Below are 25,734 nucleotides of genomic sequence, written 5' to 3' on the forward strand. Positions count from 1 at the left end.
TCGTCAGTGACCGTGTGGTCTAATGGATAAGGCGTCGGACTTCGTATCTGAAGATTACAGGTTCGAATGCTGTCACGCTTGTGTTTTTCCAGTTCTGAAAAAGAAACATACCGTTTTAATGTAGCAATTGAGCAGTACGAAACCGTCTGAATGTTGCTGTTGACCATTTTTTGCTTGGAGATGCTCTTGAGCTTGAAACACACACAGCAAGACCGGTGTTAACTAACGAAATGGTCGGCAGAGTGCCGACACCGCGAGTTTTGACTGGCACTTGCACATCTAAAACAACGTCGGAAAGTAACTCGTTCGGCTTTTGAGTCACATAAAGTATGTGTGTTAATTTTGACGCCACTAGCTCTGCTTGTTGTCATGCAATTTCTTTGCCTCTCAGAAATGATTATGACATAAAAGTGAAGTACGTGACGAGTGTGACGTTAGGAAAACATTAGGCAGCATGGAGAGATTCCGTATGGGACCACCCAACCCAAACGAGTACTGTGTGACGTGCTACCCGGCAAGTATTCACCGAGGTAGCCGGCTATCTCAGTCGGTAGAGCGTCAGACTCTTAATCCCAGGGTCGTGGGTTCGAGCCAGACGCTGGGCGGAACGGAATTTTGTTCCGCTGCAGGTGTAAATTACCGTTTTTCTGATTAACGAGATTTAATGGAAATAGCAACTTTAAACTTTGCCTACGTCTCTGTCAGTCGCAAGCAAACTGTATTTGAAGGTGAAGGTGACTTTGTAGACATGTGTGAAAGACATTTTCTGAAATGCAAGTGTTGTGGTTTGGAGGGCACATCGGTTACGTGTCAGATGTGTAGCCAAGCAGTAATTTGTCGCCATAGCTGCAAATATTAGCCGGTAATATGAAGTGTTGTCAGCTAAAGTCTGATGGTGCAGACGACCGTAAGGACGAAGTACCCAAGAGTACCGCTAGGCCGCACCTCTTTAGCTCAGTGGTAGAGCACTGGTCTAATAAACCAGGGGTCGTAAGTTCCATCCTCACAGGAGAAAGATGAATTTTGGAAATCAGTTGCGCGTCGTGGCCGTATAGCAAACAGTACCTGTGATGACGAACAATTAGCGACAGGCGTTTTTTTAAGATTTACTCTCAGATGTGATTAAGGCGAATGGCGCAGATAAAGCATTTGCCAAAGCGGTACAGCATAAGGTGGGACGAGGCAGTCTGAATTACATTTTATAGATGTATTTCTCACATATCTCAGAGTCTCTCGCGATCTTCGTCGTCGTCGTCGTCGTCGTCGTCGTCGCCGCCGCCGCCGCTTCTGCAGAAGTAGCAAATGGCCATCGTAGCAAATGCGGCGAGGGACGGCCTGCCTTCGATTCCGAATGCACAAATTGTGTGGTCTTGTTTCTCAGTCTATATTTGGTCGGTCTCGTCAGAGGTTGAATGTAACGAATGGGTGGGAAAGAGCAAGGGGCAGCGGCTGTGTAGAACGAAAACACAAATCCTCAGGGGTGTGAGCGTTTCGAGATGAGTCGTATACATGTAAATGTTGATCGTCAGTGACCGTGTGGTCTAATGGATAAGGCGTCGGACTTCGTATCTGAAGATTACAGGTTCGAATGCTGTCACGCTTGTGTTTTTCCAGTTCTGAAAAAGAAACATACCGTTTTAATGTAGCAATTGAGCAGTACGAAACCGTCTGAATGTTGCTGTTGACCATTTTTTGCTTGGAGATGCTCTTGAGCTTGAAACACACACAGCAAGACCGGTGTTAACTAACGAAATGGTCGGCAGAGTGCCGACACCGCGAGTTTTGACTGGCACTTGCACATCTAAAACAACGTCGGAAAGTAACTCGTTCGGCTTTTGAGTCACATAAAGTATGTGTGTTAATTTTGACGCCACTAGCTCTGCTTGTTGTCATGCAATTTCTTTGCCTCTCAGAAATGATTATGACATAAAAGTGAAGTACGTGACGAGTGTGACGTTAGGAAAACATTAGGCAGCATGGAGAGATTCCGTATGGGACCACCCAACCCAAACGAGTACTGTGTGACGTGCTACCCGGCAAGTATTCACCGAGGTAGCCGGCTATCTCAGTCGGTAGAGCGTCAGACTCTTAATCCCAGGGTCGTGGGTTCGAGCCAGACGCTGGGCGGAACGGAATTTTGTTCCGCTGCAGGTGTAAATTACCGTTTTTCTGATTAACGAGATTTAATGGAAATAGCAACTTTAAACTTTGCCTACGTCTCTGTCAGTCGCAAGGAAACTGTATTTGAAGGTGAAGGTGATTTTGTAGACATGTGTAAAAGACATGTTCTGAAATGCAAGTGTTGTGGTTTGGAGAGCACATCGGTTACGTGTCAGATGTGTAGCCAAGCAGTAATTTGTCGCCATAGCTGCAAATATTAGCCGATAATATGAATTGTTGTCAGGTAAAGTCTGATGATGCAGACGACCGTAAGGACGAAGTACCCAAGAGTACCGCTAGGCCGCACCTCTTTAGCTCAGTGGTAGAGCACTGGTCTAATAAACCAGGGGTCGTAAGTTCCATCCTCACAGGAGAAAGATGAATTTTGGAAATCAGTTGCGCGTCGTGGCCGTATAGCAAACAGTACCTGTGATGACGAACAATTAGCGACAGGCGTTTTTTTAAGATTTACTCTCAGATGTGATTAAGGCGAATGGCGCAGATAAAGCATTTGCCAAAGCGGTACAGCATAAGGTGGGACGAGGCAGTCTGAATTACATTTTATAGATGTATTTCTCACATATCTCAGAGTCTCTCGCGATCTTCGTCGTCGTCGTCGTCGTCGTCGTCGTCGTCGCCGCCGCCGCTTCTGCAGAAGTAGCAAATGGCCATCGTAGCAAATGCGGCGAGGGACGGCCTGCCTTCGATTCCGAATGCACAAATTGTGTGGTCTTGTTTCTCAGTCTATATTTGGTCGGTCTCGTCAGAGGTTGAATGTAACGAATGGGTGGGAAAGAGCAAGGGGCAGCGGCTGTGTAGAACGAAAACACAAATCCTCAGGGGTGTGAGCGTTTCGAGATGAGTCGTATACATGTAAATGTTGATCGTCAGTGACCGTGTGGTCTAATGGATAAGGCGTCGGACTTCGTATCTGAAGATTACAGGTTCGAATGCTGTCACGCTTGTGTTTTTCCAGTTCTGAAAAAGAAACATACCGTTTTAATGTAGCAATTGAGCAGTACGAAACCGTCTGAATGTTGCTGTTGACCATTTTTTGCTTGGAGATGCTCTTGAGCTTGAAACACACACAGCAAGACCGGTGTTAACTAACGAAATGGTCGGCAGAGTGCCGACACCGCGAGTTTTGACTGGCACTTGCACATCTAAAACAACGTCGGAAAGTAACTCGTTCGGCTTTTGAGTCACATAAAGTATGTGTGTTAATTTTGACGCCACTAGCTCTGCTTGTTGTCATGCAATTTCTTTGCCTCTCAGAAATGATTATGACATAAAAGTGAAGTACGTGACGAGTGTGACGTTAGGAAAACATTAGGCAGCATGGAGAGATTCCGTATGGGACCACCCAACCCAAACGAGTACTGTGTGACGTGCTACCCGGCAAGTATTCACCGAGGTAGCCGGCTATCTCAGTCGGTAGAGCGTCACACTCTTAATCCCAGGGTCGTGGGTTCGAGCCAGACGCTGGGCGGAACGGAATTTTGTTCCGCTGCAGGTGTAAATTACCGTTTTTCTGATTAACGAGATTTAATGGAAATAGCAACTTTAAACTTTGCCTACGTCTCTGTCAGTCGCAAGGAAACTGTATTTGAAGGTGAAGGTGATTTTGTAGACATGTGTAAAAGACATGTTCTGAAATGCAAGTGTTGTGGTTTGGAGAGCACATCGGTTACGTGTCAGATGTGTAGCCAAGCAGTAATTTGTCGCCATAGCTGCAAATATTAGCCGATAATATGAATTGTTGTCAGGTAAAGTCTGATGATGCAGACGACCGTAAGGACGAAGTACCCAAGAGTACCGCTAGGCCGCACCTCTTTAGCTCAGTGGTAGAGCACTGGTCTAATAAACCAGGGGTCGTAAGTTCCATCCTCACAGGAGAAAGATGAATTTTGGAAATCAGTTGCGCGTCGTGGCCGTATAGCAAACAGTACCTGTGATGACGAACAATTAGCGACAGGCGTTTTTTTAAGATTTACTCTCAGATGTGATTAAGGCCAATGGCGCAGATAAAGCATTTGCCAAAGCGGTACAGCATAAGGTGGGACGAGGCAGTCTGAATTACATTTTATAGATGTATTTCTCACATATCTCAGAGTCTCTCGCGATCTTCGTCGTCGTCGTCGTCGTCGTCGTCGTCGTCGCCGCCGCCGCTTCTGCAGAAGTAGCAAATGGCCATCGTAGCAAATGCGGCGAGGGACGGCCTGCCTTCGATTCCGAATGCACAAATTGTGTGGTCTTGTTTCTCAGTCTATATTTGGTCGGTCTCGTCAGAGGTTGAATGTAACGAATGGGTGGGAAAGAGCAAGGGGCAGCGGCTGTGTAGAACGAAAACACAAATCCTCAGGGGTGTGAGCGTTTCGAGATGAGTCGTATACATGTAAATGTTGATCGTCAGTGACCGTGTGGTCTAATGGATAAGGCGTCGGACTTCGTATCTGAAGATTACAGGTTCGAATGCTGTCACGCTTGTGTTTTTCCAGTTCTGAAAAAGAAACATACCGTTTTAATGTAGCAATTGAGCAGTACGAAACCGTCTGAATGTTGCTGTTGACCATTTTTTGCTTGGAGATGCTCTTGAGCTTGAAACACACACAGCAAGACCGGTGTTAACTAACGAAATGGTCGGCAGAGTGCCGACACCGCGAGTTTTGACTGGCACTTGCACATCTAAAACAACGTCGGAAAGTAACTCGTTCGGCTTTTGAGTCACATAAAGTATGTGTGTTAATTTTGACGCCACTAGCTCTGCTTGTTGTCATGCAATTTCTTTGCCTCTCAGAAATGATTATGACATAAAAGTGAAGTACGTGACGAGTGTGACGTTAGGAAAACATTAGGCAGCATGGAGAGATTCCGTATGGGACCACCCAACCCAAACGAGTACTGTGTGACGTGCTACCCGGCAAGTATTCACCGAGGTAGCCGGCTATCTCAGTCGGTAGAGCGTCAGACTCTTAATCCCAGGGTCGTGGGTTCGAGCCAGACGCTGGGCGGAACGGAATTTTGTTCCGCTGCAGGTGTAAATTACCGTTTTTCTGATTAACGAGATTTAATGGAAATAGCAACTTTAAACTTTGCCTACGTCTGTGTCAGTCGCAAGGAAACTGTATTTGAAGGTGAAGGTGATTTTGTAGACATGTGTGAAAGACATTTTCTGAAATGCAAGTGTTGTGGTTTGGAGGGCACATCGGTTACGTGTCAGATGTGTAGCCAAGCAGTAATTTGTCGCCATAGCTGCAAATATTAGCCGGTAATATGAAGTGTTGTCAGCTAAAGTCTGATGGTGCAGACGACCGTAAGGACGAAGTACCCAAGAGTACCGCTAGGCTGCACCTCTTTAGCTCAGTGGTAGAGCACTGGTCTAATAAACCAGGGGTCGTAATTTCCATCCTCACAGGAGAAAGATGAATTTTGGAAATCAGTTGCGCGTCGTGGCCGTATAGCAAACAGTACCTGTGATGACGAACAATTAGCGACAGGCGGGTTTTTAAGATTTACTCTCAGATGTGATTAAGGCGAATGGCGCAGATAAAGCATTTGCCAAAGCGGTACAGCATAAGCTGGGACGAGGCAGTCTGAATTACATTTTATAGATGTATTTCTCACATATCTCAGAGTCTCTCGCGATCTTCGTCGTCGTCGTCGTCGTCGTCGTCGTCGCCGCCGCCGCTTCTGCAGAAGTAGCAAATGGCCATCGTAGCAAATGCGGCGAGGGACGGCCTGCCTTCGATTCCGAATGCACAAATTGTGTGGTCTTGTTTCTCAGTCTATATTTGGTCGGTCTCGTCAGAGGTTGAATGTAACGAATGGGTGGGAAAGAGCAAGGGGCAGCGGCTGTGTAGAACGAAAACACAAATCCTCAGGGGTGTGAGCGTTTCGAGATGAGTCGTATACATGTAAATGTTGATCGTCAGTGACCGTGTGGTCTAATGGATAAGGCGTCGGACCTCGTATCTGAAGATTACAGGTTCGAATGCTGTCACGCTTGTGTTTTTCCAGTTCTGAAAAAGAAACATACCGTTTTAATGTAGCAATTGAGCAGTACGAAACCGTCTGAATGTTGCTGTTGACCATTTTTTGCTTGGAGATGCTCTTGAGCTTGAAACACACACAGCAAGACCGGTGTTAACTAACGAAATGGTCGGCAGAGTGCCGACACCGCGAGTTTTGACTGGCACTTGCACATCTAAAACAACGTCGGAAAGTAACTCGTTCGGCTTTTGAGTCACATAAAGTATGTGTGTTAATTTTGACGCCACTAGCTCTGCTTGTTGTCATGCAATTTCTTTGCCTCTCAGAAATGATTATGACATAAAAGTGAAGTACGTGACGAGTGTGACGTTAGGAAAACATTAGGCAGCATGGAGAGATTCCGTATGGGACCACCCAACCCAAACGAGTACTGTGTGACGTGCTACCCGGCAAGTATTCACCGAGGTAGCCGGCTATCTCAGTCGGTAGAGCGTCAGACTCTTAATCCCAGGGTCGTGGGTTCGAGCCAGACGCTGGGCGGAACGGAATTTTGTTCCGCTGCAGGTGTAAATTACCGTTTTTCTGATTAACGAGATTTAATGGAAATAGCAACTTTAAACTTTGCCTACGTCTCTGTCAGTCGCAAGGAAACTGTATTTGAAGGTGAAGGTGATTTTGTAGACATGTGTGAAAGACATTTTCTGAAATGCAAGTGTTGTGGTTTGGAGGGCACATCGGTTACGTGTCAGATGTGTAGCCAAGCAGTAATTTGTCGCCATAGCTGCAAATATTAGCCGGTAATATGAAGTGTTGTCAGCTAAAGTCTGATGGTGCAGACGACCGTAAGGACGAAGTACCCAAGAGTACCGCTAGGCCGCACCTCTTTAGCTCAGTGGTAGAGCACTGTTCTAATAAACCAGGGGTCGTAATTTCCATCCTCACAGGAGAAAGATGAATTTTGGAAATCAGTTGCGCGTCGTGGCCGTATAGCAAACAGTACCTGTGATGACGAACAATTAGCGACAGGCGTTTTTTTAAGATTTACTCTCAGATGTGATTAAGGCGAATGGCGCAGATAAAGCATTTGCCAAAGCGGTACAGCATAAGGTGGGACGAGGCAGTCTGAATTACATTTTATAGATGTATTTCTCACATATCTCAGAGTCTCTCGCGATCTTCGTCGTCGTCGTCGTCGTCGTCGTCGTCGTCGCCGCCGCCGCTTCTGCAGAAGTAGCAAATGGCCATCGTAGCAAATGCGGCGAGGGACGGCCTGCCTTCGATTCCGAATGCACAAATTGTGTGGTCTTGTTTCTCAGTCTATATTTGGTCGGTCTCGTCAGAGGTTGAATGTAACGAATGGGTGGGAAAGAGCAAGGGGCAGCGGCTGTGTAGAACGAAAACACAAATCCTCAGGGGTGTGAGCGTTTCGAGATGAGTCGTATACATGTAAATGTTGATCGTCAGTGACCGTGTGGTCTAATGGATAAGGCGTCGGACCTCGTATCTGAAGATTACAGGTTCGAATGCTGTCACGCTTGTGTTTTTCCAGTTCTGAAAAAGAAACATACCGTTTTAATGTAGCAATTGAGCAGTACGAAACCGTCTGAATGTTGCTGTTGACCATTTTTTGCTTGGAGATGCTCTTGAGCTTGAAACACACACAGCAAGACCGGTGTTAACTAACGAAATGGTCGGCAGAGTGCCGACACCGCGAGTTTTGACTGGCACTTGCACATCTAAAACAACGTCGGAAAGTAACTCGTTCGGCTTTTGAGTCACATAAAGTATGTGTGTTAATTTTGACGCCACTAGCTCTGCTTGTTGTCATGCAATTTCTTTGCCTCTCAGAAATGATTATGACATAAAAGTGAAGTACGTGACGAGTGTGACGTTAGGAAAACATTAGGCAGCATGGAGAGATTCCGTATGGGACCACCCAACCCAAACGAGTACTGTGTGACGTGCTACCCGGCAAGTATTCACCGAGGTAGCCGGCTATCTCAGTCGGTAGAGCGTCAGACTCTTAATCCCAGGGTCGTGGGTTCGAGCCAGACGCTGGGCGGAACGGAATTTTGTTCCGCTGCAGGTGTAAATTACCGTTTTTCTGATTAACGAGATTTAATGGAAATAGCAACTTTAAACTTTGCCTACGTCTCTGTCAGTCGCAAGGAAACTGTATTTGAAGGTGAAGGTGATTTTGTAGACATGTGTGAAAGACATTTTCTGAAATGCAAGTGTTGTGGTTTGGAGGGCACATCGGTTACGTGTCAGATGTGTAGCCAAGCAGTAATTTGTCGCCATAGCTGCAAATATTAGCCGGTAATATGAAGTGTTGTCAGCTAAAGTCTGATGGTGCAGACGACCGTAAGGACGAAGTACCCAAGAGTACCGCTAGGCCGCACCTCTTTAGCTCAGTGGTAGAGCACTGTTCTAATAAACCAGGGGTCGTAATTTCCATCCTCACAGGAGAAAGATGAATTTTGGAAATCAGTTGCGCGTCGTGGCCGTATAGCAAACAGTACCTGTGATGACGAACAATTAGCGACAGGCGTTTTTTTAAGATTTACTCTCAGATGTGATTAAGGCGAATGGCGCAGATAAAGCATTTGCCAAAGCGGTACAGCATAAGGTGGGACGAGGCAGTCTGAATTACATTTTATAGATGTATTTCTCACATATCTCAGAGTCTCTCGCGATCTTCTTCGTCGTCGTCGTCGTCGTCGTCGTCGTCGTCGCCGCCGCCGCTTCTGCAGAAGTAGCAAATGGCCATCGTAGCAAATGCGGCGAGGGACGGCCTGCCTTCGATTCCGAATGCACAAATTGTGTGGTCTTGTTTCTCAGTCTATATTTGGTCGGTCTCGTCAGAGGTTGAATGTAACGAATGGGTGGGAAAGAGCAAGGGGCAGCGGCTGTGTAGAACGAAAACACAAATCCTCAGGGGTGTGAGCGTTTCGAGATGAGTCGTATACATGTAAATGTTGATCGTCAGTGACCGTGTGGTCTAATGGATAAGGCGTCGGACTTCGTATCTGAAGATTACAGGTTCGAATGCTGTCACGCTTGTGTTTTTCCAGTTCTGAAAAAGAAACATACCGTTTTAATGTAGCAATTGAGCAGTACGAAACCGTCTGAATGTTGCTGTTGACCATTTTTTGCTTGGAGATGCTCTTGAGCTTGAAACACACACAGCAAGACCGGTGTTAACTAACGAAATGGTCGGCAGAGTGCCGACACCGCGAGTTTTGACTGGCACTTGCACATCTAAAACAACGTCGGAAAGTAACTCGTTCGGCTTTTGAGTCACATAAAGTATGTGTGTTAATTTTGACGCCACTAGCTCTGCTTGTTGTCATGCAATTTCTTTGCCTCTCAGAAATGATTATGACATAAAAGTGAAGTACGTGACGAGTGTGACGTTAGGAAAACATTAGGCAGCATGGAGAGATTCCGTATGGGACCACCCAACCCAAACGAGTACTGTGTGACGTGCTACCCGGCAAGTATTCACCGAGGTAGCCGGCTATCTCAGTCGGTAGAGCGTCACACTCTTAATCCCAGGGTCGTGGGTTCGAGCCAGACGCTGGGCGGAACGGAATTTTGTTCCGCTGCAGGTGTAAATTACCGTTTTTCTGATTAACGAGATTTAATGGAAATAGCAACTTTAAACTTTGCCTACGTCTCTGTCAGTCGCAAGGAAACTGTATTTGAAGGTGAAGGTGATTTTGTAGACATGTGTAAAAGACATGTTCTGAAATGCAAGTGTTGTGGTTTGGAGAGCACATCGGTTACGTGTCAGATGTGTAGCCAAGCAGTAATTTGTCGCCATAGCTGCAAATATTAGCCGATAATATGAATTGTTGTCAGGTAAAGTCTGATGATGCAGACGACCGTAAGGACGAAGTACCCAAGAGTACCGCTAGGCCGCACCTCTTTAGCTCAGTGGTAGAGCACTGGTCTAATAAACCAGGGGTCGTAAGTTCCATCCTCACAGGAGAAAGATGAATTTTGGAAATCAGTTGCGCGTCGTGGCCGTATAGCAAACAGTACCTGTGATGACGAACAATTAGCGACAGGCGTTTTTTTAAGATTTACTCTCAGATGTGATTAAGGCCAATGGCGCAGATAAAGCATTTGCCAAAGCGGTACAGCATAAGGTGGGACGAGGCAGTCTGAATTACATTTTATAGATGTATTTCTCACATATCTCAGAGTCTCTCGCGATCTTCGTCGTCGTCGTCGTCGTCGTCGTCGTCGTCGCCGCCGCCGCTTCTGCAGAAGTAGCAAATGGCCATCGTAGCAAATGCGGCGAGGGACGGCCTGCCTTCGATTCCGAATGCACAAATTGTGTGGTCTTGTTTCTCAGTCTATATTTGGTCGGTCTCGTCAGAGGTTGAATGTAACGAATGGGTGGGAAAGAGCAAGGGGCAGCGGCTGTGTAGAACGAAAACACAAATCCTCAGGGGTGTGAGCGTTTCGAGATGAGTCGTATACATGTAAATGTTGATCGTCAGTGACCGTGTGGTCTAATGGATAAGGCGTCGGACTTCGTATCTGAAGATTACAGGTTCGAATGCTGTCACGCTTGTGTTTTTCCAGTTCTGAAAAAGAAACATACCGTTTTAATGTAGCAATTGAGCAGTACGAAACCGTCTGAATGTTGCTGTTGACCATTTTTTGCTTGGAGATGCTCTTGAGCTTGAAACACACACAGCAAGACCGGTGTTAACTAACGAAATGGTCGGCAGAGTGCCGACACCGCGAGTTTTGACTGGCACTTGCACATCTAAAACAACGTCGGAAAGTAACTCGTTCGGCTTTTGAGTCACATAAAGTATGTGTGTTAATTTTGACGCCACTAGCTCTGCTTGTTGTCATGCAATTTCTTTGCCTCTCAGAAATGATTATGACATAAAAGTGAAGTACGTGACGAGTGTGACGTTAGGAAAACATTAGGCAGCATGGAGAGATTCCGTATGGGACCACCCAACCCAAACGAGTACTGTGTGACGTGCTACCCGGCAAGTATTCACCGAGGTAGCCGGCTATCTCAGTCGGTAGAGCGTCAGACTCTTAATCCCAGGGTCGTGGGTTCGAGCCAGACGCTGGGCGGAACGGAATTTTGTTCCGCTGCAGGTGTAAATTACCGTTTTTCTGATTAACGAGATTTAATGGAAATAGCAACTTTAAACTTTGCCTACGTCTGTGTCAGTCGCAAGGAAACTGTATTTGAAGGTGAAGGTGATTTTGTAGACATGTGTGAAAGACATTTTCTGAAATGCAAGTGTTGTGGTTTGGAGGGCACATCGGTTACGTGTCAGATGTGTAGCCAAGCAGTAATTTGTCGCCATAGCTGCAAATATTAGCCGGTAATATGAAGTGTTGTCAGCTAAAGTCTGATGGTGCAGACGACCGTAAGGACGAAGTACCCAAGAGTACCGCTAGGCTGCACCTCTTTAGCTCAGTGGTAGAGCACTGGTCTAATAAACCAGGGGTCGTAATTTCCATCCTCACAGGAGAAAGATGAATTTTGGAAATCAGTTGCGCGTCGTGGCCGTATAGCAAACAGTACCTGTGATGACGAACAATTAGCGACAGGCGGGTTTTTAAGATTTACTCTCAGATGTGATTAAGGCGAATGGCGCAGATAAAGCATTTGCCAAAGCGGTACAGCATAAGCTGGGACGAGGCAGTCTGAATTACATTTTATAGATGTATTTCTCACATATCTCAGAGTCTCTCGCGATCTTCGTCGTCGTCGTCGTCGTCGTCGTCGTCGCCGCCGCCGCTTCTGCAGAAGTAGCAAATGGCCATCGTAGCAAATGCGGCGAGGGACGGCCTGCCTTCGATTCCGAATGCACAAATTGTGTGGTCTTGTTTCTCAGTCTATATTTGGTCGGTCTCGTCAGAGGTTGAATGTAACGAATGGGTGGGAAAGAGCAAGGGGCAGCGGCTGTGTAGAACGAAAACACAAATCCTCAGGGGTGTGAGCGTTTCGAGATGAGTCGTATACATGTAAATGTTGATCGTCAGTGACCGTGTGGTCTAATGGATAAGGCGTCGGACCTCGTATCTGAAGATTACAGGTTCGAATGCTGTCACGCTTGTGTTTTTCCAGTTCTGAAAAAGAAACATACCGTTTTAATGTAGCAATTGAGCAGTACGAAACCGTCTGAATGTTGCTGTTGACCATTTTTTGCTTGGAGATGCTCTTGAGCTTGAAACACACACAGCAAGACCGGTGTTAACTAACGAAATGGTCGGCAGAGTGCCGACACCGCGAGTTTTGACTGGCACTTGCACATCTAAAACAACGTCGGAAAGTAACTCGTTCGGCTTTTGAGTCACATAAAGTATGTGTGTTAATTTTGACGCCACTAGCTCTGCTTGTTGTCATGCAATTTCTTTGCCTCTCAGAAATGATTATGACATAAAAGTGAAGTACGTGACGAGTGTGACGTTAGGAAAACATTAGGCAGCATGGAGAGATTCCGTATGGGACCACCCAACCCAAACGAGTACTGTGTGACGTGCTACCCGGCAAGTATTCACCGAGGTAGCCGGCTATCTCAGTCGGTAGAGCGTCAGACTCTTAATCCCAGGGTCGTGGGTTCGAGCCAGACGCTGGGCGGAACGGAATTTTGTTCCGCTGCAGGTGTAAATTACCGTTTTTCTGATTAACGAGATTTAATGGAAATAGCAACTTTAAACTTTGCCTACGTCTCTGTCAGTCGCAAGGAAACTGTATTTGAAGGTGAAGGTGATTTTGTAGACATGTGTGAAAGACATTTTCTGAAATGCAAGTGTTGTGGTTTGGAGGGCACATCGGTTACGTGTCAGATGTGTAGCCAAGCAGTAATTTGTCGCCATAGCTGCAAATATTAGCCGGTAATATGAAGTGTTGTCAGCTAAAGTCTGATGGTGCAGACGACCGTAAGGACGAAGTACCCAAGAGTACCGCTAGGCCGCACCTCTTTAGCTCAGTGGTAGAGCACTGTTCTAATAAACCAGGGGTCGTAATTTCCATCCTCACAGGAGAAAGATGAATTTTGGAAATCAGTTGCGCGTCGTGGCCGTATAGCAAACAGTACCTGTGATGACGAACAATTAGCGACAGGCGTTTTTTTAAGATTTACTCTCAGATGTGATTAAGGCGAATGGCGCAGATAAAGCATTTGCCAAAGCGGTACAGCATAAGGTGGGACGAGGCAGTCTGAATTACATTTTATAGATGTATTTCTCACATATCTCAGAGTCTCTCGCGATCTTCGTCGTCGTCGTCGTCGTCGTCGTCGTCGTCGCCGCCGCCGCTTCTGCAGAAGTAGCAAATGGCCATCGTAGCAAATGCGGCGAGGGACGGCCTGCCTTCGATTCCGAATGCACAAATTGTGTGGTCTTGTTTCTCAGTCTATATTTGGTCGGTCTCGTCAGAGGTTGAATGTAACGAATGGGTGGGAAAGAGCAAGGGGCAGCGGCTGTGTAGAACGAAAACACAAATCCTCAGGGGTGTGAGCGTTTCGAGATGAGTCGTATACATGTAAATGTTGATCGTCAGTGACCGTGTGGTCTAATGGATAAGGCGTCGGACCTCGTATCTGAAGATTACAGGTTCGAATGCTGTCACGCTTGTGTTTTTCCAGTTCTGAAAAAGAAACATACCGTTTTAATGTAGCAATTGAGCAGTACGAAACCGTCTGAATGTTGCTGTTGACCATTTTTTGCTTGGAGATGCTCTTGAGCTTGAAACACACACAGCAAGACCGGTGTTAACTAACGAAATGGTCGGCAGAGTGCCGACACCGCGAGTTTTGACTGGCACTTGCACATCTAAAACAACGTCGGAAAGTAACTCGTTCGGCTTTTGAGTCACATAAAGTATGTGTGTTAATTTTGACGCCACTAGCTCTGCTTGTTGTCATGCAATTTCTTTGCCTCTCAGAAATGATTATGACATAAAAGTGAAGTACGTGACGAGTGTGACGTTAGGAAAACATTAGGCAGCATGGAGAGATTCCGTATGGGACCACCCAACCCAAACGAGTACTGTGTGACGTGCTACCCGGCAAGTATTCACCGAGGTAGCCGGCTATCTCAGTCGGTAGAGCGTCAGACTCTTAATCCCAGGGTCGTGGGTTCGAGCCAGACGCTGGGCGGAACGGAATTTTGTTCCGCTGCAGGTGTAAATTACCGTTTTTCTGATTAACGAGATTTAATGGAAATAGCAACTTTAAACTTTGCCTACGTCTCTGTCAGTCGCAAGGAAACTGTATTTGAAGGTGAAGGTGATTTTGTAGACATGTGTGAAAGACATTTTCTGAAATGCAAGTGTTGTGGTTTGGAGGGCACATCGGTTACGTGTCAGATGTGTAGCCAAGCAGTAATTTGTCGCCATAGCTGCAAATATTAGCCGGTAATATGAAGTGTTGTCAGCTAAAGTCTGATGGTGCAGACGACCGTAAGGACGAAGTACCCAAGAGTACCGCTAGGCCGCACCTCTTTAGCTCAGTGGTAGAGCACTGTTCTAATAAACCAGGGGTCGTAATTTCCATCCTCACAGGAGAAAGATGAATTTTGGAAATCAGTTGCGCGTCGTGGCCGTATAGCAAACAGTACCTGTGATGACGAACAATTAGCGACAGGCGTTTTTTTAAGATTTACTCTCAGATGTGATTAAGGCGAATGGCGCAGATAAAGCATTTGCCAAAGCGGTACAGCATAAGGTGGGACGAGGCAGTCTGAATTACATTTTATAGATGTATTTCTCACATATCTCAGAGTCTCTCGCGATCTTCTTCGTCGTCGTCGTCGTCGTCGTCGTCGTCGTCGCCGCCGCCGCTTCTGCAGAAGTAGCAAATGGCCATCGTAGCAAATGCGGCGAGGGACGGCCTGCCTTCGATTCCGAATGCACAAATTGTGTGGTCTTGTTTCTCAGTCTATATTTGGTCGGTCTCGTCAGAGGTTGAATGTAACGAATGGGTGGGAAAGAGCAAGGGGCAGCGGCTGTGTAGAACGAAAACACAAATCCTCAGGGGTGTGAGCGTTTCGAGATGAGTCGTATACATGTAAATGTTGATCGTCAGTGACCGTGTGGTCTAATGGATAAGGCGTCGGACCTCGTATCTGAAGATTACAGGTTCGAATGCTGTCACGCTTGTGTTTTTCCAGTTCTGAAAAAGAAACATACCGTTTTAATGTAGCAATTGAGCAGTACGAAACCGTCTGAATGTTGCTGTTGACCATTTTTTGCTTGGAGATGCTCTTGAGCTTGAAACACACACAGCAAGACCGGTGTTAACTAACGAAATGGTCGGCAGAGTGCCGACACCGCGAGTTTTGACTGGCACTTGCACATCTAAAACAACGTCGGAAAGTAACTCGTTCGGCTTTTGAGTCACATAAAGTATGTGTGTTAATTTTGACGCCACTAGCTCTGCTTGTTGTCATGCAATTTCTTTGCCTCTCAGAAATGATTATGACATAAAAGTGAAGTACGTGACGAGTGTGACGTTAGGAAAACATTAGGCAGCATGGAGAGATTCCGTATGGGACCACCCAACCCAAACGAGTACTGTGTGACGTGCTACCCGGCAAGTATTCACCGAGGTAGCCGGCTATCTCAGTCGGTAGAGCGTCAGACTCTTAATCCCAGGGTCGTGGGTTCGAGCCAGACGCTGGGCGGAACGGAATTTTGTTCCGCTGCAGGTGTAAATTACCGTTTTTCTGATTAACGAGATTTAATGGAAATAGCAACTTTAAACTTTGTCTATGTCTCTGTCAGTCGCAAGGAAACTGTATTTGAAGGTGAAGGTGATTTTGTAGACATGTGTGAAAGACATTTTCTGAAATGCAAGTGTTGTGGTTTGGAGGGCACATCGGTTACGTGTCAGATGTGTAGCCAAGCAGTAATTTGTCGCCATAGCTGCAAATATTAGCCGGTAATATGAAGTGTTGTCAGCTAAAGTCTGATGGTGCAGACGACCGTAAGGACGAAGTACCCAAGAGTACCGCTAGGCCGCGCCTCTTTAGCTCAGTGGTAGAGCACTGGTCTAATAAACCAGGGGTTGTAAGTTCCATCCTCACAGGAGAAAGATGAATTTTGGAAATCAGTTGCGCGTCGAGGCCGTATAGCAAACAGTACCTGTGATGACGAACAATTAGCGACAGGCGTTTTTTTAAGATTTACTCTCAGATGTGATTAAGGCGAATGGCGCAGATAAAGCATTTGCCAAAGCGGTACAGCATAAGGTGGGACGAGGCAGTCTGAATTACATTTTATAGATGTATTTCTCACATATCTCAGAGCCTCTCGCGATCTTCGTCGTCGTCGTCGTCGCCGTCGTCGTCGTCGCCGCCGCCGCTTCTGCAGAAGTAGCAAATGGCCATCGTAGCAAATGCGGCGAGGGACGCCCTGCCTTCGATTCCGAATGCATAAAGTGTGTGGTCTTGTTTCTCAGTCTATATTTGGTCGGTCACGTCAGAGGTTGAATGTAACGAATGGGTGGGAAAGAGCAAGGGGCAGCGGCTGTGTAGAACGAAAACACAAATCCTCAGGGGTGTGAGCGTTTCGAGATGAGTCGTATACATGTGAATGTTGATCGTCAGTGACCGTGTGGTCTAATGGATAAGGCGTCGGACTTCGTATCTGAAGATTACAGGTTCGAATGCTGTCACGCTTGTGTTTTTCCAGTTCTGAAAAAGAAACATACCGTTTTAATGTAGCAATTGAGCAGTACGAAACCGTCTGAATGTTGCTGTTGACCATTTTTTGCTTGGAGATGCTCTTGAGCTTGAAACACACACAGCAAGACCGGTGTTAACTAACGAAATGGTCGGCAGAGTGCCGACACCGCGAGTTTTGACTGGCACTTGCACATCTAAAACAACGTCGGAAAGTAACTCGTTCGGCTTTTGAGTCACATAAAGTATGTGTGTTAATTTTGACGCCACTAGCTCTGCTTGTTGTCATGCAATTTCTTTGCCTCTCAGAAATGATTATGACATAAAAGTGAAGTACGTGACGAGTGTGACGTTAGGAAAACATTAGGCAGCATGGAGAGATTCTGTATGGGACCACCCAACCCAAACGAGTACTGTGTGACGTGCTACCCGGCAAGTATTCACCGAGGTAGCCGGCTATCTCAGTCGGTAGAGCGTCAGACTCTTAATCCCAGGGTCGTGGGTTCGAGCCAGACGCTGGGCGGAACGGAATTTTGTTCCGCTGCAGGTGTAAATTACCGTTTTTCTGATTAACGAGATTTAATGGAAATAGCAACTTTAAACTTTGCCTACGTCTCTGTCAGTCGCAAGGAAACTGTATTTGAAGGTGAAGGTGATTTTGTAGACATGTGTGAAAGACATGTTCTGAAAAGCAAGTGTTGTGGTTTGGAGAGCACATCGGTTACGTGTCAGATGTGTAGCCAAGCAGTAATTTGTCGCCATAGCTGCAAATATTAGCCGGTAATATGAAGTGTTGTCAGCTAAAGTCTGATGGTGCAGACGACCGTAAGGACGAAGTACCCAAGAGTACCGCTAGGCCGCGCCTCTTTACCTCAGTGGTAGAGCACTGGTCTAATAAACCAGGGGTTGTAAGTTCCATCCTCACAGGAGAAAGATGAATTTTGGAAATCAGTTGCGCGTCGTGGCCGTATAGCAAACAGTACCTGTGATGACGAACAATTAGCGACAGGCGGTTTTTTAAGATTTACTCTCAGATGTGATTAAGGCGAATGGCGCAGATAAAGCATTTGCCAAAGCGGTACAGCATAAGCTGGGACGAGGCAGTCTGAATTACATTTTATAGATGTATTTCTCACATATCTCAGAGTCTCTCGCGATCTTCGTCGTCGTCGTCGTCGTCGTCGTCGTCGTCGTCGTCGCCGCCGCTTCTGCAGAAGTAGCAAATGGCCATCGTAGCAAATGCGGCGAGGGACGGCCTGCCTTCGATTCCGAATGCACAAATTGTGTGGTCTTGTTTCTCAATCTATATTTGGTCGGTCTCGTCAGAGGTTGAATGTAACGAATGGGTGGGAAAGAGCAAGGGGCAGCGGCTGTGTAGAACGAAAACACAAATCCTCAGGGGTGTGAGCGTTTCGAGATGAGTCGTATACATGTAAATGTTGATCGTCAGTGACCGTGTGGTCTAATGGATAAGGCGTTGGACTTCGTATCTGAAGATTACAGGTTCGAATGCTGTCACGCTTGTGTTTTTCCAGTTCTGAAAAAGAAACATACCGTTTTAATGTAGCAATTGAGCAGTACGAAACCGTCTGAATGTTGCTGTTGACCATTTTTTGCTTGGAGATGCTCTTGAGCTTGAAACACACACAGCAAGACCGGTGTTAACTAACGAAATGGTCGGCAGAGTGCCGACACCGCGAGTTTTGACTGGCACTTGCACATCTAAAACAACGTCGGAAAGTAACTCGTTCGGCTTTTGAGTCACATAAAGTATGTGTGTTAATTTTGACGCCACTAGCTCTGCTTGTTGTCATGCAATTTCTTTGCCTCTCAGAAATGATTATGACATAAAAGTGAAGTACGTGACGAGTGTGACGTTAGGAAAACATTAGGCAGCATGGAGAGATTCTGTATGGGACCACCCAACCCAAACGAGTACTGTGTGACGTGCTACCCGGCAAGTATTCACCGAGGTAGCCGGCTATCTCAGTCGGTAGAGCGTCAGACTCTTAATCCCAGGGTCGTGGGTTCGAGCCAGACGCTGGGCGGAACGGAATTTTGTTCCGCTGCAGGTGTAAATTACCGTTTTTCTGATTAACGAGATTTAATGGAAATAGCAACTTTAAACTTTGCCTACGTCTCTGTCAGTCGCAAGGAAACTGTATTTGAAGGTGAAGGTGATTTTGTAGACATGTGTGAAAGACATGTTCTGAAAAGCAAGTGTTGTGGTTTGGAGAGCACATCGGTTACGTGTCAGATGTGTAGCCAAGCAGTAATTTGTCGCCATAGCTGCAAATATTAGCCGGTAATATGAAGTGTTGTCAGCTAAAGTCTGATGGTGCAGACGACCGTAAGGACGAAGTACCCAAGAGTACCGCTAGGCCGCGCCTCTTTACCTCAGTGGTAGAGCACTGGTCTAATAAACCAGGGGTTGTAAGTTCCATCCTCACAGGAGAAAGATGAATTTTGGAAATCAGTTGCGCGTCGTGGCCGTATAGCAAACAGTACCTGTGATGACGAACAATTAGCGACAGGCGGTTTTTTAAGATTTACTCTCAGATGTGATTAAGGCGAATGGCGCAGATAAAGCATTTGCCAAAGCGGTACAGCATAAGCTGGGACGAGGCAGTCTGAATTACATTTTATAGATGTATTTCTCACATATCTCAGAGTCTCTCGCGATCTTCGTCGTCGTCGTCGTCGTCGTCGTCGTCGTCGTCGTCGCCGCCGCTTCTGCAGAAGTAGCAAATGGCCATCGTAGCAAATGCGGCGAGGGACGGCCTGCCTTCGATTCCGAATGCACAAATTGTGTGGTCTTGTTTCTCAATCTATATTTGGTCGGTCTCGTCAGAGGTTGAATGTAACGAATGGGTGGGAAAGAGCAAGGGGCAGCGGCTGTGTAGAACGAAAACACAAATCCTCAGGGGTGTGAGCGTTTCGAGATGAGTCGTATACATGTAAATGTTGATCGTCAGTGACCGTGTGGTCTAATGGATAAGGCGTTGGACTTCGTATCTGAAGATTACAGGTTCGAATGCTGTCACGCTTGTGTTTTTCCAGTTCTGAAAAAGAAACATACCGTTTTAATGTAGCAATTGAGCAGTACGAAACCGTCTGAATGTTGCTGTTGACCATTTTTTGCTTGGAGATGCTCTTGAGCTTGAAACACACACAGCAAGACCGGTGTTAACTAACGAAATGGTCGGCAGAGTGCCGACACCGCGAGTTTTGACTGGCACTTGCACATCTAAAACAACGTCGGAAAGTAACTCGTTCGGCTTTTGAGTCACATAAAGTATGTGTGTTAATTTTGACGCCACTAGCTCTGCTTGTTGTCATGCAATTTCTTTGCCTCTCAGAAATGATTATGACATAAAAGTGAAGTACGTGACGAGTGTGACGTTAGGAAAACATTAGGCAGCATGGAGAGATTCTGTATGGGACCACCCAACCCAAACGAGTACTGTGTGACGTGCTACCCGGCAAGTATTCACCGAGGTAGCCGGCTATCTCAGTCGGTAGAGCGTCAGACTCTTAATCCCAGGGTCGTGGGTTCGAGCCAGACGCTGGGCGGAACGGAATTTTGTTCCGCTGCAGGTGTAAATTACCGTTTTTCTGATTAACGAGATTTAATGGAAATAGCAACTTTAAACTTTGCCTACGTCTCTGTCAGTCGCAAGGAAACTGTATTTGAAGGTGAAGGTGATTTTGTAGACATGTGTGAAAGACATGTTCTGAAAAGCAAGTGTTGTGGTTTGGAGAGCACATCGGTTACGTGTCAGATGTGTAGCCAAGCAGTAATTTGTCGCCATAGCTGCAAATATTAGCCGGTAATATGAAGTGTTGTCAGCTAAAGTCTGATGGTGCAGACGACCGTAAGGACGAAGTACCCAAGAGTACCGCTAGGCCGCGCCTCTTTAGCTCAGTGGTAGAGCACTGGTCTAATAAACCAGGGGTTGTAAGTTCCATCCTCACAGGAGAAAGATGAATTTTTGAAATCAGTTGCGCGTCGTGGCCGTATAGCAAACAGTACCTGTGATGACGAACAATTAGCGACAGGCGTTTTTTTAAGATTTACTCTCAGATGTGATTAAGGCGAATGGCGCAGATAAAGCATTTGCCAAAGCGGTACAGCATAAGGTGGGACGAGGCAGTCTGAATAACATTTTATAGATGTATTTCTCACGTATCTCAGAGTCTCTCGCGATCTTCGTCGTCGTCGTCGTCGTCGTCGTCGTCGTCGCCGCCGCCGCTTCTGCAGAAGTAGCAAATGGCCATCGTAGCAAATGCGGCGAGGGACGGCCTGCCTTCGATTCCGAATGCACAAATTGTGTGGTCTTGTTTCTCAGTCTATATTTGGTCGGTCTCGTCAGAGGTTGAATGTAACGAATGGGTGGGAAAGAGCAAGGGGCAGCGGCTGTGTAGAACGAAAACACAAATCCTCAGGGGTGTGAGCGTTTCGAGATGAGTCGTATACATGTAAATGTTGATCGTCAGTGACCGTGTGGTCTAATGGATAAGGCGTTGGACTTCGTATCTGAAGATTACAGGTTCGAATGCTGTCACGCTTGTGTTTTTCCAGTTCTGAAAAAGAAACATACCGTTTTAATGTAGCAATTGAGCAGTACGAAACCGTCTGAATGTTGCTGTTGACCATTTTTTGCTTGGAGATGCTCTTGAGCTTGAAACACACACAGCAAGACCGGTGTTAACTAACGAAATGGTCGGCAGAGTGCCGACACCGCGAGTTTTGACTGGCACTTGCACATCTAAAACAACGTCGGAAAGTAACTCGTTCGGCTTTTGAGTCACATAAAGTATGTGTGTTAATTTTGACGCCACTAGCTCTGCTTGTTGTCATGCAATTTCTTTGCCTCTCAGAAATGATTATGACATAAAAGTGAAGTACGTGACGAGTGTGACGTTAGGAAAACATTAGGCAGCATGGAGAGATTCTGTATGGGACCACCCAACACAAACGAGTACTGTGTGACGTGCTACCCGGCAAGTATTCACCGAGGTAGCCGGCTATCTCAGTCGGTAGAGCGTCAGACTCTTAATCCCAGGCTCGTGGGTTCGAGCCAGACGCTGGGCGGAACGGAATTTTGTTCCGCTGCAGGTGTAAATTACCGTTTTTCTGATTAACGAGATTTAATGGAAATAGCAACTTTAAACTTTGCCTACGTCTCTGTCAGTCGCAAGGAAACTGTATTTGAAGGTGAAGGTGATTTTGTAGACATGTGTGAAAGACATTTTCTGAAATGCAAGTGTTGTGGTTTGGAGGGCACATCGGTTACGTGTCAGATGTGTAGCCAAGCAGTAATTTGTCGCCATAGCTGCAAATATTAGCCGGTAATATGAAGTGTTGTCAGCTAAAGTCTGATGGTGCAGACGACCGTAAGGACGAAGTACCCAAGAGTACCGCTAGGCCGCACCTCTTTAGCTCAGTGGTAGAGCACTGTTCTAATAAACCAGGGGTCGTAATTTCCATCCTCACAGGAGAAAGATGAATTTTGGAAATCAGTTGCGCGTCGTGGCCGTATAGCAAACAGTACCTGTGATGACGAACAATTAGCGACAGGCGTTTTTTTAAGATTTACTCTCAGATGTGATTAAGGCGAATGGCGCAGATAAAGCATTTGCCAAAGCGGTACAGCATAAGGTGGGACGAGGCAGTCTGAATTACATTTTATAGATGTATTTCTCACATATCTCAGAGTCTCTCGCGATCTTCTTCGTCGTCGTCGTCGTCGTCGTCGTCGTCGTCGCCGCCGCCGCTTCTGCAGAAGTAGCAAATGGCCATCGTAGCAAATGCGGCGAGGGACGGCCTGCCTTCGATTCCGAATGCACAAATTGTGTGGTCTTGTTTCTCAGTCTATATTTGGTCGGTCTCGTCAGAGGTTGAATGTAACGAATGGGTGGGAAAGAGCAAGGGGCAGCGGCTGTGTAGAACGAAAACACAAATCCTCAGGGGTGTGAGCGTTTCGAGATGAGTCGTATACATGTAAATGTTGATCGTCAGTGACCGTGTGGTCTAATGGATAAGGCGTCGGACCTCGTATCTGAAGATTACAGGTTCGAATGCTGTCACGCTTGTGTTTTTCCAGTTCTGAAAAAGAAACATACCGTTTTAATGTAGCAATTGAGCAGTACGAAACCGTCTGAATGTTGCTGTTGACCATTTTTTGCTTGGAGATGCTCTTGAGCTTGAAACACACACAGCAAGACCGGTGTTAACTAACGAAATGGTCGGCAGAGTGCCGACACCGCGAGTTTTGACTGGCACTTGCACATCTAAAACAACGTCGGAAAGTAACTCGTTCGGCTTTTGAGTCACATAAAGTATGTGTGTTAATTTTGACGCCACTAGCTCTGCTTGTTGTCATGCAATTTCTTTGCCTCTCAGAAATGATTATGACATAAAAGTGAAGTACGTGACGAGTGTGACGTTAGGAAAACATTAGGCAGCATGGAGAGATTCCGTATGGGACCACCCAACCCAAACGAGTACTGTGTGACGTGCTACCCGGCAAGTATTCACCGAGGTAGCCGGCTATCTCAGTCGGTAGAGCGTCAGACTCTTAATCCCAGGGTCGTGGGTTCGAGCCAGACGCTGGGCGGAACGGAATTTTGTTCCGCTGCAGGTGTAAATTACCGTTTTTCTGATTAACGAGATTTAATGGAAATAGCAACTTTAAACTTTGTCTATGTCTCTGTCAGTCGCAAGGAAACTGTATTTGAAGGTGAAGGTGATTTTGTAGACATGTGTGAAAGACATTTTCTGAAATGCAAGTGTTGTGGTTTGGAGGGCACATCGGTTACGTGTCAGATGTGTAGCCAAGCAGTAATTTGTCGCCATAGCTGCAAATATTAGCCGGTAATATGAAGTGTTGTCAGCTAAAGTCTGATGGTGCAGACGACCGTAAGGACGAAGTACCCAAGAGTACCGCTAGGCCGCGCCTCTTTAGCTCAGTGGTAGAGCACTGGTCTAATAAACCAGGGGTTGTAAGTTCCATCCTCACAGGAGAAAGATGAATTTTGGAAATCAGTTGCGCGTCGAGGCCGTATAGCAAACAGTACCTGTGATGACGAACAATTAGCGACAGGCGTTTTTTTAAGATTTACTCTCAGATGTGATTAAGGCGAATGGCGCAGATAAAGCATTTGCCAAAGCGGTACAGCATAAGGTGGGACGAGGCAGTCTGAATTACATTTTATAGATGTATTTCTCACATATCTCAGAGCCTCTCGCGATCTTCGTCGTCGTCGTCGTCGCCGTCGTCGTCGTCGCCGCCGCCGCTTCTGCAGAAGTAGCAAATGGCCATCGTAGCAAATGCGGCGAGGGACGCCCTGCCTTCGATTCCGAATGCATAAAGTGTGTGGTCTTGTTTCTCAGTCTATATTTGGTCGGTCACGTCAGAGGTTGAATGTAACGAATGGGTGGGAAAGAGCAAGGGGCAGCGGCTGTGTAGAACGAAAACACAAATCCTCAGGGGTGTGAGCGTTTCGAGATGAGTCGTATACATGTGAATGTTGATCGTCAGTGACCGTGTGGTCTAATGGATAAGGCGTCGGACTTCGTATCTGAAGATTACAGGTTCGAATGCTGTCACGCTTGTGTTTTTCCAGTTCTGAAAAAGAAACATACCGTTTTAATGTAGCAATTGAGCAGTACGAAACCGTCTGAATGTTGCTGTTGACCATTTTTTGCTTGGAGATGCTCTTGAGCTTGAAACACACACAGCAAGACCGGTGTTAACTAACGAAATGGTCGGCAGAGTGCCGACACCGCGAGTTTTGACTGGCACTTGCACATCTAAAACAACGTCGGAAAGTAACTCGTTCGGCTTTTGAGTCACATAAAGTATGTGTGTTAATTTTGACGCCACTAGCTCTGCTTGTTGTCATGCAATTTCTTTGCCTCTCAGAAATGATTATGACATAAAAGTGAAGTACGTGACGAGTGTGACGTTAGGAAAACATTAGGCAGCATGGAGAGATTCTGTATGGGACCACCCAACCCAAACGAGTACTGTGTGACGTGCTACCCGGCAAGTATTCACCGAGGTAGCCGGCTATCTCAGTCGGTAGAGCGTCAGACTCTTAATCCCAGGGTCGTGGGTTCGAGCCAGACGCTGGGCGGAACGGAATTTTGTTCCGCTGCAGGTGTAAATTACCGTTTTTCTGATTAACGAGATTTAATGGAAATAGCAACTTTAAACTTTGCCTACGTCTCTGTCAGTCGCAAGGAAACTGTATTTGAAGGTGAAGGTGATTTTGTAGACATGTGTGAAAGACATGTTCTGAAAAGCAAGTGTTGTGGTTTGGAGAGCACATCGGTTACGTGTCAGATGTGTAGCCAAGCAGTAATTTGTCGCCATAGCTGCAAATATTAGCCGGTAATATGAAGTGTTGTCAGCTAAAGTCTGATGGTGCAGACGACCGTAAGGACGAAGTACCCAAGAGTACCGCTAGGCCGCGCCTCTTTACCTCAGTGGTAGAGCACTGGTCTAATAAACCAGGGGTTGTAAGTTCCATCCTCACAGGAGAAAGATGAATTTTGGAAATCAGTTGCGCGTCGTGGCCGTATAGCAAACAGTACCTGTGATGACGAACAATTAGCGACAGGCGGTTTTTTAAGATTTACTCTCAGATGTGATTAAGGCGAATGGCGCAGATAAAGCATTTGCCAAAGCGGTACAGCATAAGCTGGGACGAGGCAGTCTGAATTACATTTTATAGATGTATTTCTCACATATCTCAGAGTCTCTCGCGATCTTCGTCGTCGTCGTCGTCGTCGTCGTCGTCGTCGTCGTCGTCGTCGTCGTCGTCGTCGCCGCCGCTTCTGCAGAAGTAGCAAATGGCCATCGTAGCAAATGCGGCGAGGGACGGCCTGCCTTCGATTCCGAA

Source organism: Schistocerca gregaria, unplaced genomic scaffold (assembly GCF_023897955.1).
Source record: "Schistocerca gregaria isolate iqSchGreg1 unplaced genomic scaffold, iqSchGreg1.2 ptg000169l, whole genome shotgun sequence".
NCBI lineage: Eukaryota > Metazoa > Arthropoda > Insecta > Orthoptera > Acrididae > Schistocerca > Schistocerca gregaria.